Source organism: Dermacentor albipictus, chromosome 1, assembly GCF_038994185.2.
Source record: "Dermacentor albipictus isolate Rhodes 1998 colony chromosome 1, USDA_Dalb.pri_finalv2, whole genome shotgun sequence".
NCBI lineage: Eukaryota > Metazoa > Arthropoda > Arachnida > Ixodida > Ixodidae > Dermacentor > Dermacentor albipictus.
This window is the reverse complement of record NC_091821.1, coordinates 294,276,912-294,296,311: the sequence shown is the minus strand read 5'-3', so window position 1 is coordinate 294,296,311 and position 19,400 is coordinate 294,276,912. Positions and strand designations below refer to the sequence as shown.

Here is a 19,400-nt window from a genome sequence, read left to right as displayed (position 1 = left end):
CTAACAAAATTCCTCCTCAAGTCCCTGCGGACAATGCTGTGCAGTTCGTCAAATTGCTTCGGACTCATCCGATAGTATCGGAAGAACATGTCTTCATCTGTCTTCATGACTGGAATCTGCAATGACAACAGTGAAACAAAAATTACCAACTGACACCACATATTTACCCCACCCTTCATCATTACACAAATGGTAGGTGACGTACAGAGATGTGGAGCTTGTTTTGTGATTATTATTATTATTGGAGTGGGCATTTTTCTAGCGACCCGGACCTCAGTTTACATCGTCGCGTTTTTTAAAGTCACACCGCCAGCCTCTCTTCCAAGTACTGTTTCTTAACAGCGTGTGTTGACATTAACGCAAAATAGGGAGTGGTACACACCAAGCGTAACAAAGTGTCTTCCGAGTGCATTCTGAGCTCTCGGATGCGAATCTTAATCAATGCGAAAACGCCGCAGGCGCTGAAGCAAAACTGGTCAAGGGTAGAACTGAGGTGAAACAGAGCGAAAAAAGACGAGGACACAAAGAAACAAATACCACAGACAAGCGCTGACTGCCAACTGGAAGTTTATTTGAAAAACACCGGACATTTATAGCTTCATCAGCATAGGCATGCGCACATCATTCACAAAACATCTGCAAATCATCATTTTAATCTCTTCCAAAAATGCTATTTCTTTTCCCGACAAGGCAAGAGAGGGAGTGCTCACACATTTATCGCCTTCCTTTCTTATATGAAATGCCTCTACTATTTCCCTTTCCTTCTTGCTTTTTCCTTTCCCTATGAATTTAGTCTTTTCAAATATGGGGGTGCATTGACACAAGGGCACGTTGGCCTATGCTGCCGACGCGGCAACCAGTTTCTCAGGCATATGCGGAAAAGCAACGCTAGAGAATGCAACCGCTTACAATGACACACCACGGAGTTCCTGGATTCATCGCAATTAATACAGCTCGTATGAAGCCATTCGTGCATTTATAAAAGTGATAAATACATAACGTGGGTGGCATTCAGCTTGCATCTTAAGCGTGAAAAAAAAGAAAAATATGCTAGTTTTGAACTACGACCTCCGACTGGCACAAAATTTGATTATGGCAAGCACAAGCCGCAAAACATTCAGCTGGGCGAGTTGGTACAGATACATCATGTAAAACATAGCAAAAAAACGACGAACACAAGAAAAAGGAAGGAAGCAGGTAAGATAAAACGAAGAGTTGGGGTAGTTAAAGTTCCCGAACGCACAACAGGAGATCGATCGCTACAGACCGACAAGTTACTTACCGCGGTGCGGTATTCACCCTCCTCCTTTCTGACTTGCCAGATGGGGTGCACCCAGAATTTCCTCTTTCTTTTCTTCTTTTCTTCTAGGTCCATCATCTTCATCAGCAGTAATCTTTTCTTTAACAACACAAGACGCCGATGTACCACCATGGACACTGGGTTTGGTCACAAGAATAGAAGCGGCGCGTTCTCCCTCGCAGTAACGCTTCCCGCTTGCCGTCCGCGAGAAGTAAATGAAAACTCTTTTTAAAATTAGTTTTCAGCAACGAGAGCCACAAGCAATGTACAGAACAAAGCTCACACAGAAACTCTGCGCAACCCGCACACCTGTTGCAGTCGCACAAGGTCGCCAGACGAAACATTTCCGGCCAACTCTCTCCGCTGAACATCGACAAAAATATCGATACAATACTAAACATACCTGGTAAGGTGTATAGACATATTAGTGGGGTATTTATTGCATAATTTATTAATTATAACACAAGCAAACAACATATAAGCATTGTTCGTTCATTTAGTGGTAGCCAAAACATTTTTGCCTTGTCTGGCCACACTGCGGCGGCGTTCGCCGCCCGTGCGCCTCATGTCATAGAGTTTCCTACAAGAATTACTAGAGGGAACTCTGGCGCTGCAGTCATTGTCCTACCATGGGAATGATGGGAAGTACATGGATTTGTCTGATCTTCGTGCTTATGGATTCAGGCATTCGTGTGGCTTTGTATATTACGCTATATAAATCTTATTGTCGTATATTTCGGCGCAATCTATATTCTTCGAAGTGCAGAAGACGCCAGGAACGCGTACAATTGTTATTAATTGGAACGATTGAGCTTGTCTATGTGCCCAAATCAAAACGCACCAAGCGTCTCAAAGCACTGGCATGCCCGCGATAAGTTCATAAGTGCGTTTCATTCGCTTGACGATCCGTGCATCCGTAGCTCAATGGTTTCAATATCAGGCTTCTGTACTAGAGTCCCTGTGTTCGAATCCTGCCGTCGGGCAATTTTAATGATGTTTATTGAATTATTTATTACGCAATAAACTGTTGAAAATGGCGAGTTTACAAAGTCACAAAGCCGTTTGAAGCCAAAAAGGACGAAGTTTAGGCAAATTCATGTACTTCCCATAATTCCCATGCTGGGACAACCGCTCCCATTGTAGCTCACGTAGACACTAGCGCCAGAGTTCCCTCTAGTAATTTTGTAGGAAACTCTATGCCTCATGTGGCCTGGCCGGCGTCCCGCCAGCGCGTTTTTTTTTTTTTTTGGCGCGCGATAATCGCAGGAGAAAAACGCCCCATGTAGCCCCCGCTTAAGATATTGTTACGGAAGGGTGAAAGAAGACAGAGAGGAAGAAGATCGCGAGATGCTGGCTGCGGCGTGTTGTTACTAGTCAGCCATTTTAACCCAATTGACTCTCCTTGTATATAAATTGTAAATACAGTCTTATACTATCAACATCCCCGTAACATATTGGTGGGAGGTGCGGGGTACTACGGCTGGAAACGGATCTCCGCAGTGGACGTCGCATAACCGTCCTCACCATGAATGCCGGTGAGCACTTGGGATCAACGTCGTTGCGTCCTCCAACGTCACCATCGCACGCTACGTTGCTGTCCCCTTCGGTAGTGGTTGTGCAACCCAAGGATTCCGGAATTTTCTGCGGGACTGATGGCGCCTACGTTGAAGTGAGTTGTGAGTGGAATCAACAGATGGGACCCTACGATTATGCTAGCTAACTTGGGGTTCTACCTAAGAGGCTCTGCAAAGGTGTGGTTCGAAAACCATGAAGAGGAGCTGACCAGCTGGGACCAATGCAAAAAGAAGTCAACAGAGTTGTTTGGCAAACCAGCCGGCCGTAAAATTACCGCAAAGCAGGAACTGGACTCTCGTGCCCAATCCCCTACAGAGTCCTATGTTTCGTATATCCAGGACGTGCTCGCGCTTTGTCGTGAAGCCGATCACGACATGACAGTAGCTCAGAAGGTAGGGCATGTGCTTAAGGGAATTGCTGACGACAACTTTAATCTGCTCATGTGCAAAAGCTGCTCTGCAGTTGATGCTATCATCAAAGAGTGGCGACAATTCGAGCAGGCCAAAAGCCGACTCGTCCTGCACCCATTCACCAGACTTCCCATAACTGCCGCAACATCGACGTGTGAAGATCAGCCCGCACAGCAGCATGCGCCGCCATCGGAGGACGTGGTGCCAATCGTTCGACGTGAACTGGACGCAATGGCGCCCGCAGCTTTCTGTTCGCGGAGCCCTGATGCTACCCCTTTTTCAGTTCCCCTCGTGCAAGCCATCGTTCGAGAGCAACTTGAAAACTTTGGCCTACATTCTGTCTTTGCTGTCACCAATCCCAGAGCCAACGAACGCCCTTCTACTATTTTCGCTCCGCCCCGACGCTTCTCTCCGCGTTATCGCAACCCGACTGAGTTGAGGACCGTGGACGACCAGCCGATATGTTGCACATGTCGCGCATTGGTCATGTCGCCAGATACTGTCGCAACTCGTGGCCCTCAACACCTCGCACGCCGACCAACCTGAGCCGTTTTAATAGAAATGGCCGCAATGTTTCGTCCACCGCCGACAACTCTGCTAGGAACACGTGGTACAGTCGCTCACCATCATCGCGCGGACACCAGTCTGGTTCACCGCAAACACGTCACCCATTTTCCCGTTCGGCGCAGCCACGTCGCCCTTCGTTCCCTGTGGCTTGTGGCCGCACCCTTTCGGAAAACTAACAAATGCAGCCCATGGAGGTGGTGCTGCATTGCCCACTACTGTAGCAAATCCTCTGTCTGTGCCCACAAAGAGAAGTGTAATTGACGTTAAAATAGACGGCTTACCTGTCCAAGCCCTCGTCGACACTGGAGCCCACCTATCTGTGATGAGTGCAAGCCTACGTAGACGTTTAAAGATGGTGTCCTCACCGCAGCAGCTGCCCGAGTGCTTCGTGTGGCCGACGGCGGCGTGCTGGTTGTACTTGGAATGTGTACTGCGCCTATAAGTATAGCCTGCCGCCCTACTTCTGTTCTCTTTGCTGTGATCGAGAACTGCCCTCACGACATTATCTTTGGATTGTACTTTTTATCCCACCATTCCGCTCTCATCGACTGCGCCACCAGTGCTCTTCAGTTGGAACTGCCTCAAGTCGCCGATGCTCCGAGCACCGCTCCACCGCACTTTTGTTCGCTTCAAGATGTGCGTCTGTCACCTGAGGCAGCCACTTACGTCGCTTTGACCCCGCAGTTACAGATTCCCGACGGGGAATATTTCCTTCGCCCCATCGTCGACGTGCTTTTGAACCGGAACGTTGCTCTTCCGCATATGCTGGTGACGATTTCTAATAACAACGCCGTTCTTCCGCTTCTGAATTTCAGCCTGTGCCCTCAAGTGCTTCCAGCTGGCATGTTCTTGGCCAGCGTTTTTAATACTTCCGAATCTGACATTGAAAGTCTGAATGCCCAGAGCGGTTTCTTAGCGCCAATTGCAGCTCACAGCTCTGCATCCCTAACGGATGACTTGGCGAAGATGATTGCATGTGACCTCACCTCGGTACAGGACACGGACACACGTCTCCTCCTCAAATCGTCGCGTGACATCTTTGATCTTGTTGACAAGCCTTTAGGACAAACATCGGTTGTTCACCACCGTATCAACACTACGGACACTAATCTTATTCGTCGGCGTCCCTATCGCGTATCACATGCTGAACGTTGAGTCATCCAATCAGAAGTGGACAAAATGCTCCTCAAAGGGGTCATGGAACCATCAGCCAGCCTTTGGGCTTCGTCTGTCGGCCTTGTGAAAAAAAAATGGTACCTGGAGTTTTTGCGTCGATTATCGCCATTTAAACAAGCTCACCCGAAAAGACGTCTACCCCCTACCACCCATCGATGACGCCTTGGACTGCTTGCACGGAGCTAAATTCTTCTCGTCCATCGATCTTCTATCCGGCTACTGGCAGATTTTAACTGATAGAATGGACCGCGAGAAAATGGCCTTCATCACGCCGGATGGCTTACATCAGCTCAAAGTCATGCCCTTTGGCCTATGCAATGCTCCTGCGACATTTGAACGTATGATGGACTCTCTTTTGCAAGGCTACAAATGGACCGTCTGTGTCTGTACCTTGACGACGTTATTGTTTTTTCTCCAACGTTCGGCAGCCACCTTACTTGTCTTGCTGTCATTCTTGCGGTCTTCTGAAAAGCCGGCATCCAACGGAACTCCACGAACTGTCAATTCGGGCGCCATCAGATTGACGTGTTGCGGCACCTCGTTGACGCTTCCGGTTTCCAACCAGAACCGGAAAAAGTTCGCGCCGTACGCAGTTTCCCTGTGCCAAGTTCTGCTTCTGACGTGCGCTGCTTCGTCGGCCTGTGTTCTTACTTTCGCCGCTTCGTGTAAAACGTTGCCGCCGTTGCTCGGTCTTTAACAGATCTTCTAAAGAACACGCCGTTCTCATAGGGCCCTTAGCAAGCTCACGCGTTTTCCGCTCTCATCGGATTTCTCACTACCCCTTCCATAATTGCCCACTTTGATCCATCTGCACCGACCGAAATCCACACTGACGCAAGCAGCCACGGCATCGGCGCTGTTTTCTCCCAAAAGCAGAATGGTTGCGAGTGCGTGATACCTTACGCCAGCCGCCTGCTGTAACCTGCTGAGAGAAATTACATCACCTAGCGGGAGTGCTTGGCTTTAGTTTGGGCTGTCGACAAGTTCCGGCCTTATTTGTACGGCCGCATGTTTTCGGTCGTTACAGACCATCACGCCCTCTTCTGGCTCTGTTCCCTCCGGGACCCCACAGGATGGCTTGGTCGCTGGGCTTTGCGGCTCCAATAAGTTTCATTTGTTTTCAGCTACAAGTCTGGACATCTGCACAAGGACGCTGTCTGCCTCTCGCGCCATATCATGGATCCTCCCAATCCTGTTGCGCATGATCCGGTGACTTGCCTGATGGCTTTGACTGACATGACCGACATGCGCGCTGAACAACAACGCGACGCATCCTTACAGTCCATCATCGCTGAAGTGCAATCTGGCAGCACCGACGGCACGTGCCGCATGTTCGTGCAGCATGACGGCATCCTCTACCGTCGCAATATCAACCCTGACGGCCCTGAGTTGCTCCTTGGCCTTCCTCGGCATCTGCGATCCGTCGTTCTCGAACAACTTTACGATGCACCGTCTGTGGGACACTGGCGTTTTGCGTACATACGACCGCGTATGACGCCGGTTTTCAGGCCGGGTCTCTACCGCTCCGTGCGTCGTTATGTCGCAACTTGCGAATTGTGACAGCGCCGGAAGAAACCTTTCCTGCCATCGGTTCGATGACTCCATCCAATTGAAGTTCCCTCTGAACCGTTCTTTGGCTTAGGCCTTGACCTGCTTCGCCCTTTTCCGACGACGACTAAAGGAAATAAGTGGATCGCTGTCGCTACTGATTACGCGACACGCTACGCGATAACAAAGGCGTTGCCGACTAGTTGCGCAACTGACGTCTGCGATTTTCTCCTTCACGACGTCATTCTCCAGCACGGTGCACCTCAGCAGTTACATACAGACCGCGGCCGCTCGTTCTTGTCTCTAGTGTGGACGACCTCCTGCGGTCTTGTGCCACTGAGCAAAAGCTGTCCTCTGGCTACCACCCACAAACAAACGGTTTTATTGAACGTGTTAATCAAGCACTCACAGAGATGCTGTAGATGTTCGTTTCCAATGTTCACCGCAACTGGGACGCCACGCTGGCCTACGTGACATTCGGGTATAACTCGTCCCGCCATGACACCGCAGGATATTCACCTTTTATGTTTTGTATCGCCGCGACCCCACTTTGCCGTTTGGCACCAGCCTACCTTACGGGCTCCGTATTGCCACTGAGTACGCTCGTGAAGTCATCGATCGCGCTCACATGGTGCGTCAAGTCGCCCGATCTCGCTTATTAGCCTCGCAGCATCTGCAAAAACAGCGTTACGACCGGTGCCATCGCGATGTTCAGTTCGCCCCAGGTGCTTGGGTGCTGCTTTGGTCACCATGTCGTCGGGTCGGCCTCTACCAGAAGCTTCTCTCTCGCTACACAGGGCCTTATGAAGTCCTACGTCAAGTTAACGACTTCAATTACGAGATCGCGCCGTTACAGTTTCGTCCAACCTCAAGTCCGCCGCCTGTTGACGTCGTGCATGTTTCGCGGCTGAAGCCATACTTCGCTCACAGTTCTTCGCCTATCACGCGCCGAGACGGCGCTTCACCGCCCGGGGGTGCTGTTACGGCACGGTGAAAGAAGAGAGAGAGGAAGAAGATCGCGAGGCGCTGGCTGCTGCGTGTGGCAACTAGTGAGCCATTTTAACCCAATTTACACTCCTTTTATATACGTACATTTTAAATACAGTTTTATACAATCAACATCTCCGTAACAATATGAAAAAATATATGCTTATGTGGCTCTTCCCCGTATGTTTAAATAAATTGAGCAGCACTGAATAGGCCCTTGGCGACTATTGTGTAAAGCGTCTTACAGACCATTGGACATGTCCACTACTCCCATTTTGAAATTGGTGGAATTGTCTCCTGCTTCCTTACTTTAGTCGCCTGTTTAGAGGGTTATTATAAACCATTGCTAAGTAGCCTATGGGCTTGCATTTATCAAAAAGATGAATGGGCTTTCCCATCACTCTTGCTTAGCTCATTGAGGATCAGATTTTGGGGAAACATTTGTCTCCAGTTTAGGAGTTATATATTTTTTAGTGGTGTGCAAATACTCGAAACTTTCCAATAACAAATTAAACAGTGTCCTATTCGACTCGGTCTTTGAATGGTCAGTATATGTAAATGCGAATATTATTTGAATATTTCAAAACACCAATGAAACATGAGCCAAAGTACTGTAAATTTTCACCTCTAAAAACATAGTATAGACATAAAAGGTGAGAACTTGTACAAATCTCAGACCAGGCTACGCTACTTAAGTAGCTGTACTTTAGAGGCTGTAGAGCAATCATTCATGTTTACTGAAGACTCCTGTACATGTGAAGAAACTTTTTGCTGCTACATTTATGTTTTTAATAAACAGCTCTTCATAACATAGTATGTAATGACAGAAACTTGCTAACTTTTATGAACACTAGGATGCGAACATCATTTTACATTGGTTGTGATATCAGCTGTTCATTATTCAGAAGCTATCCAATATTGGATTCGCTTCTGACATTATTTGGTTCGGTCTCAAAAATCACTATTTGCACATCTCTAATATTTTTATGGCAGAGTTCAGTTCTTCAGTGCATTTTCGAGAAAAAAAAACAGTTAAATGATTCTTTAAGTGACAATAAAGTGACAAAACGTTTTTAGTATTTGCAGTTGTACACATTTTATTTTTCTATGCAGGATAAAGCAGCACAATCTTTTGTGTAATGAAACTTACATAAAGTTGTTTTATAGTAAACTACGTAAAGTGGCAACATTTACAAACTACTGCAATGACAGACACCAAGGAGCTAAGTGAAAAATCAGCTTTGGAGAAACGCATGAGGCGAGAGCACAATAAGAATATTTTCTTGAAGTCCCAGAAGGTTGGAGCACCTTCAGTGTGATGCTAGGCAACTTTATTCTGAAAAGGGCGCATTCTTTGAAAATGTTCCGTCGCAGCCACAGATGTACGGCGGTGAATCTCAAAGGGCCAAAGAAGTCAGTCCGCTGCCATATGGCTCTTAGAAGACTGAGCATTTCTTCGTATCTGTCACATTCTGCATGTGCCCTGGTAACCAGCTTGGTGCACAGCTATAGGTAAAAGGATCGACATTTGGGCGAGTTGGTACAGGTTGAACATCTTGAAGGGGCAGCGCAAAAAGACCATGACAGAAGGCAGGAACACACAGGACAGCGCTGTCCTGTGTGTTCCTGCCTTCTGTCATCGTCTTTTTGCGCTGCCCCTTCAAGATGTTCAGCTATAGGTAATTCTCATTATAACAGTCGTTCAGTCGTTCAGGCAGAAAACACACTTCGCTGTAAGCGGTATTTTCTTTAAAGTAGAGAGTCTTAAGCCATTGTAATCCGAGAAGTGCACTCCAATTCCATGGGAACTCGTGAAGCCTAACTTCAAATAAAGACACACTCAACCCTAGTGACATGAAAGTATTGTATTTTGAGCATGGAAAAGCTTAGTGAAATGCTGCGCACCCTAATTACGAAAGTTGCAGGAAATAATTTTAGTTGTCAGTAGTTTAGGTTTCTTCATGAATGACATGAAGTTTTTTTTCATCATTTTGTTTCTAAGGAAGCAAAATTCACACCTTGCGCATTGAGAATATTCCTGAAGTTATTTTGCTACAGTGCGTTTTTCCTCTTTGCGCTTTTTGCATTTGACACTTAGTCGAGTCCTCTGCCACTTTGAATAAATTTAAAGGGTCAAGCTGTGAAGCTGTACCCGTGGAAAGTTGAAGTGAAGCAAGACAAATACATAAATCAATTTTATTATAACGAGGGCATATTGTATGCCACACTCTTGCACGGGGGAATTTGATTTTCAAAACTTGTTCTGGCTTTTTGCTGTTTTTGCAGGCTTCACGTGTCGTTAGTTTCCTGGTACCAGCATGTCCTATGTAAAGAACACTCTGGCCTCGCTTTTCGCATGGGAACAAAAGCCTCTGAAGAGAACAAGTTGGACAGCTCAAACCAAAGCACAAGTGTTGTGCTTTTGCAATTCTCGACATTTTTATGTTCGTTTATGCTTATGTTAGCCTCCTGAAGAGCCCAATCGGACTTTCTCAAACGAGCCTACAAATGTGCCTTTGTATGCCTGGACATCTTTATGTTAATTTTATATATGTTAATTATGCTAGTCTCCTGAAAAGCCTACATTGCCTGGCTCAATTGAGCATACAAGTGGTGTGCTTTTTTATATTTCAGTACATTTTGATGTTAGTTTTTGATACACTTATAGCAAGGATAGTGTTTCCTTATTATAATGTTTTTAAGTATCTTCAGTCAATTCTTGCCAAAGCACCCAGTTTTGTCAAGAACTGTTCCATTATGGAAAACCGTTTCAAGTTTTCCTGATATGCAAAAGTAGGTACTATGAGAATTTTTATTGCAAAAATTTGCTTTCATACATACACCTGAGCCATTCTATGTCAATAAACCAGCGTTTTATTGACCATCACCGATATACTTGAAAAAATTTCGATATGTTTGTTGAAGCTCCGAACTCTTTCTCCCCATTTATATTTCTTCGCAAAAATTTTCTAGACTTTTTCCAAAAATTGATTGTTCTTACCCAGCTGAGCTAAAAGGAACTTATTCACGTTTCTTTTCAAATGGAAATTGTATGATCAAGATATTCAGATGATGTTCACGTCAAGAGAATGAAGGGGTGTGACTGCCAAAATTGCAAAGCGTGAATTTTTTTCTTCAAATGCAGGGAAATACAGAAGGCACAAAGTAAATATAGAATCACAGCCTTATTGACTTGCGATCACTGCAAAATATTTGCAGCCTTGCAGGTTATTTTGATCGCCTAAAAAACTGTAAAGTTCAAATGTTTTGCAAAAAGCTTCGAGTTGAAGGCAATATTTAGCTTTGGGGGTCGGCGCAAAAAAATGTGACCCATCATTACATAGCTCTACATGTCTGCTAAGTATATGACAAGTTACGAAAAAGTGTTAGTCTTAAGGTGCGATAATTTTCTTTTGTACTGTTCATCTGTGAATCACGCATACAGTATAAATATATGAAGCCTTTTCATCAAGCGAGAAGAGATTGTTAATATAATTAGCCACTAAAACTAGTCAACAAACTGTGACTGCCCTTTTTTTATCAATACCAAGGCAGGTGACGTCAAGCGCCGCAGTGTCGACTCATATTTTTTTTAACATGAACGCGAAATGTGATCGCCAAGGACATCTGACCACATCAGACTGAACACAGCACATATAGCTTTTATAGATGAGCATGTTCCGGCTCCGAAACAGTTGGAACACGCAACACCACAAGAATTTGTTCATACTCGCGTGGGTTTTCAGTTTTAATTATGAATTATGAATTATGAATTATTTACTTCTCTAGTACGCTAAACTGGGATCGACAAGTAGACTCTGTAGTACAAAAGCTTAGCCGTATCACAGGAATGCTAAACAAGAACAGATATCGTCTACCAACATCCGTAAAAATATTAATTTATCACTCACTATTTGCATCACACATTAATTATACACACCTTGTGTGGGGCACAACAACTGAAACTAACCTCAGGAAAATACACTTACTACAGAAAAAGATCGTACGTATCATTGCAAATGTGCCATATCACAGTCATAGTGAACACCTTTTTAAACAATACAACATACCTACAATCTACTCTCTATACAACCGCTCTCTCCTTCGTATATGGCACTCAAACTCAAACTCTGAAAACAGCGTATTTAATGAAATTGCTTGTCTGCAAAGAAATACAGCTACCTATATTACCCGTCACGGAGAATATTGGTCTATACCCCCTTCAAGAACCAACTACGGTTTGCAAATGACGAAAAATAAGTTACCCAGACTGCTTATACATTACATGACGCTGGCATTGACATCATTAACATAACACGGTCAGAACTGTCGTTACTTATCAGAACCTTCTCCTAAGTAATGAATCAAGCGTAATTCCTTTTCACATGTATTCACATGTGTGTCTTGTTAATGTTTGTAACGACATAATTTTTGCTCGTCCTTTTCTTTCACTTAATTATTCGAATAATAATCGACCATCGAATCTTTTCGCCTTTAATTATGCATCGTCAAGTGTACGCAATTTTTACTTTTATTTATGTATTGCCAAGTGTATGTAATGTGGTGGTGCGTACTATCTGCATTGCTTTTATTTGTCCTTATCCCATTTCTTTGTTCCTTGTTTGTTTGTTCTGTTATAGAAAATTCTCTTGATGGATGATTGTAATTATTATTTATATGTAATGTTCTTTGCGTACGGTTGATTGCGCTACTCACTGCCACCATGTAACACGGGGGCTAAGGGCACCTCAAGCTGCCTCATTGCAGCTTTTATCTTAGCCGCCGTCATTGTATTTTAGCAATGGAAACAAATAAAGAAAGAAAAAAGAAAAGAAGGTGTTTTCTACTTGCATCGTCATTGGGTTGCCGGGAACAGGGGACAAAGTGTCCTGCTCCCGGTATGTCGCATTGCATGTTTATATGTCGCATTGCGTTGCAGTGCGATATATAAACATGTCGTATGAACATGTGTATGAACAGTATCAGCGCTCTTTCTAGATTTACTGGCTACATAACAGCAAATATTTCTTTTTGTAAACTGCATGAAACGTTTCTTTTAACACTGCAGGTCTCCCTCACGAATTTAACACGTATTGATATTTTATGTGCACTAGCTGTATGGTTCACCGGGCCCACACCAAGCACAAGCCTTGTTGCGTTAGAGCGCGCGTCTCTTGGCGATAAAATGCAGACCCCAACACGGCTTCTCTGTCATCTGTGTTGCAGACAAAGCCAGCTTTGTCGTCTGCAATGCCGGCCGGCAAGCTTCTGCGCACATCGGAGAAAAGCGAGTGCTGACAAAAATTTTTAAAAAAGAATTTTTCGCATTTAAATATAATGCCTTCTTTTTTAATTTCACGCATGCATAGTAGACATGTAGAGCTATCTAATAATGTATCACATACATTTTTTGGCCAACCACCAAAGCTGTGTTTACCTTTAACATGAAGTCTCTTGCAAAAGATAAGAATTTTAGTTTCTTTACAGGCGATCGGCTGAACCTTCATAGCTTCAAATGTTTTTCTGCTATATTCTATGCCACCTGGGCTACCATTCTATATTTAATTTCTCTCTTCTGAATTTTTGTTGGAAAAGAAAATTAACGCATTGCAATTTTACTCTCTTTTGCAGGTGCCAAAATCACTCTAAGTATTCAAATGCTTGAAAAATTTGGAATTTTGGCAGTAGCATCACTTACCGTATTTCCATGCACACCACTTGAAGGCTTGAATCCATATAATGTGCGTTTCAAGAAGAAAGGTTTTGTTTGAAGTCATCTAGCTCAGCTGAGCAGGAAAAATAAACTGTCACCAAAATGCTATTTTTGGCAAAAATACATAAAAGTGGGGAAGGAGCTTTGGTAAATATGTGGCAATGTTGTCAGCTATATCTGTGGTGTCGAAAATAGGCTGCTTGATTCTGCATGGAATGACAAACCTGCAAGTGCATCTGTGCCATTCTCAAAGTGGTTCTGTTCAGTAAAAACTGTGTTTTACGTAACTTCGCAAAAATGGTTTATTTTGCTATCTGAAATACATGAGTAAGAAATAATATGTATAAGTTGGCTGAAATTTAAAGTGCAACAAAAGCTATTCGAAAATGGAAATGATGTGCCTTTCATGTTTGCATTAAACTTTTTTTTTGTGTGAATTATTCCATTTATTGTGCCACTCAAAAAAATTGAAATAGAACTCACATGAAGAATAATTGTTTATGTCTTCCAGCACATCACTAATAGCTGTTTTTTCATCTAAAAATCTGAAGTAGTCAATGTGAATAAGTCACTTGATCTGGAATGACCTCCGCAGGAACATTATCATGGCAGAAAACACAACTGGATCATGCAAAAAGCAAGGCAGCATAATAAACTGGTCCCATGGCATCGCTTATTGCAATTGCCGCTTTTCAAAAGCAGATACTGTTTACTGAAATCGACATGCACCATTCAACCAACAAATAAGGATTGTACAGAGTGATTCTTTTTAAACTGCCTGTGCCAGGTAGCATACTTCTTTTTCTTAAGCTAGATTATTCAGAGGGGGACATTCAGGTGGACATGAAATGGAAACACATTCAACTGATTCTCGCATATTGACTAATTCACTTATAACATTACGGCACATATTGCAGTTTACAAATTGTAACCAGTGAGTTTGAAAGACGTATTCTTAAAGAAGGGAATTGCGCTAAAAAAGACACGGACGAGTAAGGACATGGACGGGCGCAAACTCGCGACTGATTTTATTCAGAAGGAACACAAATATATTGCCACCTGGTGTTTTGAGCCAGCGAACATTCAGTATTGCGTCCCCAGCAAAACGGCGAAGAAGACGACAAAGTCGAAGATCCCGCGCCAGCTGAAGAACCGTCGCTCAGTGCTCGGCATTTTTCATCTCTGGCTGATCCTACTGTCACTTATTCTTGTGTTAGAGCGTGACAAACTGGTGGAGGTGCGGGGTAATTTAATCTATGCACCACACCCCTCCTAGCAGTAGGAGCTCCAGCCCCGTACCGGTGGTTACGCCTGTACACCGCGCCAGCAGAAGGATCCGTGGACAAGCCCCTGAATTTGGACTCCTCCCAGAGAAAATGGCCGCTCCGACCACGCCACCAGGTATGGAAGGCCCAACGCCGATTCATTGTACGCTGCTGAACCCGCGAACGCCAAATCCCTTCCACGGCGCCATACATGAGGATGTTGAAGACTGGCTGGTCCACTATGAACGTGTTGCCGCGTTCAACAAGTGGGATGACGCAGAGAAACTTAAAAACGTATATTTCAGCCTTAACGATGGTGCACGTGTGTGGTACGAGAACCGTGCAGATGCCCTAAATTCATGGGCAGAATTCAAACACCGGATTCTTGCGACGTACGCGAGCCCTGATCGCCGGGAGCGAGCTGAGCGTGATCTTCAGTCCCGTATACAAATGCCGAACGAAGGTGTCGCAATGTATGTCGAGGACATGACGCGTCTCTTTCGACGAGCCGACCCCAGCATGTCGGAAGAAAAGAAGGTGCGGTACCTGATGCGCGGAGTGAAAGAGCAGCTGTTCGGCGGTCTCGTGCGCAGTCCTCCCAAGACTGTGTCAGAATTTCTTTCCGAGGCCGTCACCATTGAACAGACGCTTCGGCAGCGGGCACCATCATACGAACGCCAAGTGAACGCTGCCTCACCTACGGACTTCTTCGGAGCTCTCGGGGGCCACGTCGATTTCTTTCGAGAGCTCATTCGTTCCGTCATCCGCGAAGAACTCCAGAAGCTGTCGGTACCCTCACCGCCGGCGCTCAACTCCTTGTCCAGCGTTCTTCGTGACGAAGTCCAGCAAGCGCTAAGAGACCCACCCTTCAACACCGAAGCTCGACCACTGAGAACTGACAGCTCCCGCATGTCGTATGCGCAAGCTTTGAGGCACCCTGCCCCACCTCCCTCCCCGCTTCGCACCGCGTGCCCGGCCATGCTACAGCCCGTCCAAGCGGCCTCGTATTACCAGGACCACCGACAGGCCCCAAGGAAATCAGACGTGTGGCGGGCACCTGATCGCCGTCCCCTTTGCTTTCACTGTGGCGAAGCTGGGCACGTCTACCGACAGTGTTCCTATCGAGAGCTCGGACTACAAGGATTTTCAGCAAACTCGCCGCGACCTAGGTTCGGCCAGCGTCCTCCTGAAATTGAACAATACGTTGCCCAACAGTGCGGATCCCCATCAACTCGGCACCAGTCACGCTCCCCTTCGCCGCGGCGGTTTTCTCCGACTCGCCGTACGTATTCGAGTGTGGTGCGGGGTCGGTCGCCCAGCCCGCGCCGGGAAAACTAACCACAGCGACCTTCGGGGGCGAGGCCGCTCAGTCTGGACGTGCTCAAGGACCCCTACTGACGCGTACGCGGACCGACGATACATCGACGACGACGGTACCTGCTGATTACAGAAAAAGAATTTCCTTGGACATTCCTGTGCTCCTCGACGGTCGCGAATTGACTGCTTTAGTGGACACTGGAGCGGATTATTCTATAATCAGCGAAAAACTGGCCACCCTTCTGAAGAAAGTGACAACGCCTTGGAATCAAGCGCCAGTTCGTACAGCTGGCGGGCACATCGTCACCGCACTCGGCATGTGCACGGCAAGAATACAGATTCGCGGCTGTACGTTTGTTGCCAGCTTAAGCATTCTCCCTCACTGTTCTCGAGACCTAATCATCGGCATGGACTTTCTCCGGGAGCACGGAGCTATCATCGACATTCGCCAACGCCTCGTCACTTTCTCGACAAAGAGCGCGGCAGCGACGACCAACACCATCCACCCTCGAGCACCTCTTCGTGTCGTCGGCGACGCTGTCCTGTTACCACCCCGTGCAAGTGTCGTGGTTCAGGTGGCATGTGACAGACTCTTACACGGTGAAGCGGTCGCAGAAAGCAATCACTCTCTGCTGCTTTCTCAAGGTGTTTGCGTAGCAAGAAGCCTTATTGATCTCCATGATGGCCACTGTGAGGTTCTTGTCACGAACTTCAGCTACGAACACCGGCACCTTTTCCCCGGTACTGTCATCGCCTACGCCGACCCGATCGCTGACGTCACGGAGTGTTTTGTTTCCGAGGCAATCGACAATGCTGAACCATCTATACGCAACGTCGACATTAGTCCTACGCTTCCTGAAGAGAACAAACAACACCTCCGTGAGCTGTTGCTCCAGTTCCACTCTTGCTTTGCACGGTCGTCGAAGATACGTCAAACGTCGATAACGAAACACCGTATCATCACCTATGACGACGTGTCCCCCATACGGCAACAGCCTTATCGTGTTTCCCCGACCGAACGACATGCCATTCAAACGCAGGTAAAGGAAATGCTTCAAGACGGCGTAATACAGCCTTCATGCAGTCCCTGGTCATCGCCAGTCGTTCTCGTTAAAAAGAAAGATGGCACGCTTCGGTTTTGTGTTGACTACCGGAAGCTAAACAACGTCACAAAGAAAGACGTGTACCCGTTGCCTCGTGTGCATGCCCGTATGTGTGCTAGCGCGTTTCCCCCCCCTTTTTTTATGTCCTACCTAATGCGCGTACCTTTCGTGTACGTCTTGTGTTTGAGCATCGAGTCGATGCTTCATCGGGAGGGGGAATAATGCCACCTGGTGTTTTGAGCCAGCGAACATTCAGTATTGCGTCCCCAGCAAAACGGCGAAGAAGACGACAAAGTCGAAGATCCCGCGCCAGCTGAAGAACCGTCGCTCAGTGCTCGGCATTTTTCATCTCTGGCTGATCCTACTGTCACTTATTCTTGTGTTAGAGCGTGACAATATATACCTAGATTCTTATTGCCTAATCATTGCCTAAGCGCACATGCCAAGAACGTTTTTTCTTTCTTATACAAATTTATACTGGAATCGCTTACACAATCATCACCTGACTTATCAATGTAAAAAGCTTCTGCGAGTTCACGTGCTACCTGGTTACGACTGCGCCTTAAGATTTTGGTTCTAGCCAGCAAAGGCTGGCATGCTTTATCAGACGTAGCCAAAGGGCATGCGCCGCAATATAAGGGCAAATTTGACCCTTTTTTCGTTAACCATAGAGAGCTTGTGTTCCCGTAGTCGTTCATTTATACAACGGCCCGTCTGGCCAATGTAAACTTTTCCACATGTCAGGGGAATTTCATACACAACCCCGACCGAACGCCTGACAAACTGGGTGGCGTGACGTTTGGTGCAGTCTCGCACGCATTCCTCGCCGGAGACAATCCGGGGGCACAAAGAGGCCAACTTGCGCGGGGCAGAAAATACCACGGGCACACCGTAGCGATTGGCTACATTCTTCAGGTTGTGGGAGACCCTATGAATATAGGGGAGAACCGCCGGTCTGGTCTTCGGTTGACCGCCACCATCTTGAGGTGTTCTAGGTTTCAAGCTTTGCAGAAGCTTCTCTGCCACAGCAGCCACGACGGAAACGGGAAAACCAGCCTTCTGCAACCTGCCAATCTGATTGTTGAGGCTGTCATTTAAGTTGCAGAAGGCTGGTTTTCCCGTTTCCGTCGTGGCTGCTGTGGCAGAGAAGCTTCTGCAAAGCTTGAAACCTAGAACACCTCAAGATGGTGGCGGTCAACCGAAGACCAAACCGGCGGTTCTCCCCTATATTCATAGGGTCTCCCACAACCTGAAGAATGTAGCCAATCGCTACGGTGTGCCGGTGGTATTTTCTGCCCCGCGCAAGTTGGCCTCTTTGTGCCCCCGGATTGTCTCCGGCGAGGAATGCGTGCGAGACTGCACCAAACGTCACGCCACCCAGTTTGTCAGGTGTTCGGTCGGGGTTGTGTATGAAATTCCCCTGACATGTGGAAAAGTTTACATTGGCCAGATGGGCCGTTGTATAAATGAACGACTAAGGGAACACAAGCTCTCTATGGTTAACGAAAAAGGGTCAAATTTGCCCTTACATTGCGGCGCATGCCCTTTGGCTACGTCTGATAAAGCATGCCAGCCTTTGCTGGCTAGAACCAAAATCTTAAAGGGAAGCTGAAGAGTCTGTCGAATTCAATAAGACGCTCATATACGGATGCGGGAGCCTTATAAACCATGTAGGTAAAATTTGGGGGTTTTATTTCAATTAGGAGCGACGTAATCGTCGGCTGAAATTGCGCTGTAGCTCCGCCCCCCTTTGAGTGAGCGAGCGGAGCGGAGACCGGAAACCGCGGTGTTGTGACGTCAACTCTGCTTCGTTCCTTCGCAGCGTCCGCGACCGTGCCTGACCGCGCTTGTTTCTGCGTGCGTGCCATCGTAATTTGCTTTGATCGACCATGCATTCCTTTGTTGGTGCGTCTGCGTGTATGTAGAGTGGTAGTCAACGTGCGTGGTAGTCAACGTGAGTGGTAATCAACGTGAGTGGTAATCAACGTGAGTGGTAGTCAACGTGAGTGGTAGTCAACAGATGAAGGTCACTACACGTACTGCATGAACCGGGAAGATTTTCACGCGTTTAAACCATCTTTGTAGATTGCCGACAGCTTTGGCGGCGCACAAATGCCCACGATCGCATCCCCGCTTACGTTCCACGAGGAGGCATGCAGGAACACAACACTACAGTTGTTTGACCGGAAACGAGCTCAGCATATCGGCGAAAGATCGGCGAGACCACTAGATCGCTTTGCAAAAAACATACTCAGCAAAGAGCATTTCCAACACGAGGAGATCCCAAGACTTTGCTTTCGTTCGTGTCGAAAGCACTGCTCGCACCAGCATCGTTTGCTTCTTCGAGAAGCCGGCTCTTCGCAATCGGCTCGTACATGTAAGGAGTAACGCCGAACTCCTCAGAAAAACGCAGCCTCTCAGAATTTTCCATTACTGTCT

The 19,400-nt window shown here is 46.5% G+C and overlaps 1 protein-coding gene, 1 long non-coding RNA gene and 1 pseudogene across 3 annotated transcripts in view; 1 reads left to right on the top strand and 2 right to left on the bottom strand.

The window, feature by feature from the left end:
- Nucleotides 1-19,400, top strand: part of LOC135921904 (peptide transporter family 1-like) — a 785,940-nt gene that overhangs the window by 146,871 nt on the left and 619,669 nt on the right. The window lies entirely within an intron of this gene.
- LOC135921914 (uncharacterized) overlaps nt 1-19,400 on the bottom strand; it is a 144,848-nt gene that overhangs the window by 36,793 nt on the left and 88,655 nt on the right. The gene's annotated exons all lie outside the window — the stretch shown is intronic.
- LOC135921911 (uncharacterized) overlaps nt 1-19,400 on the bottom strand; it is a 94,922-nt pseudogene that overhangs the window by 2,574 nt on the left and 72,948 nt on the right.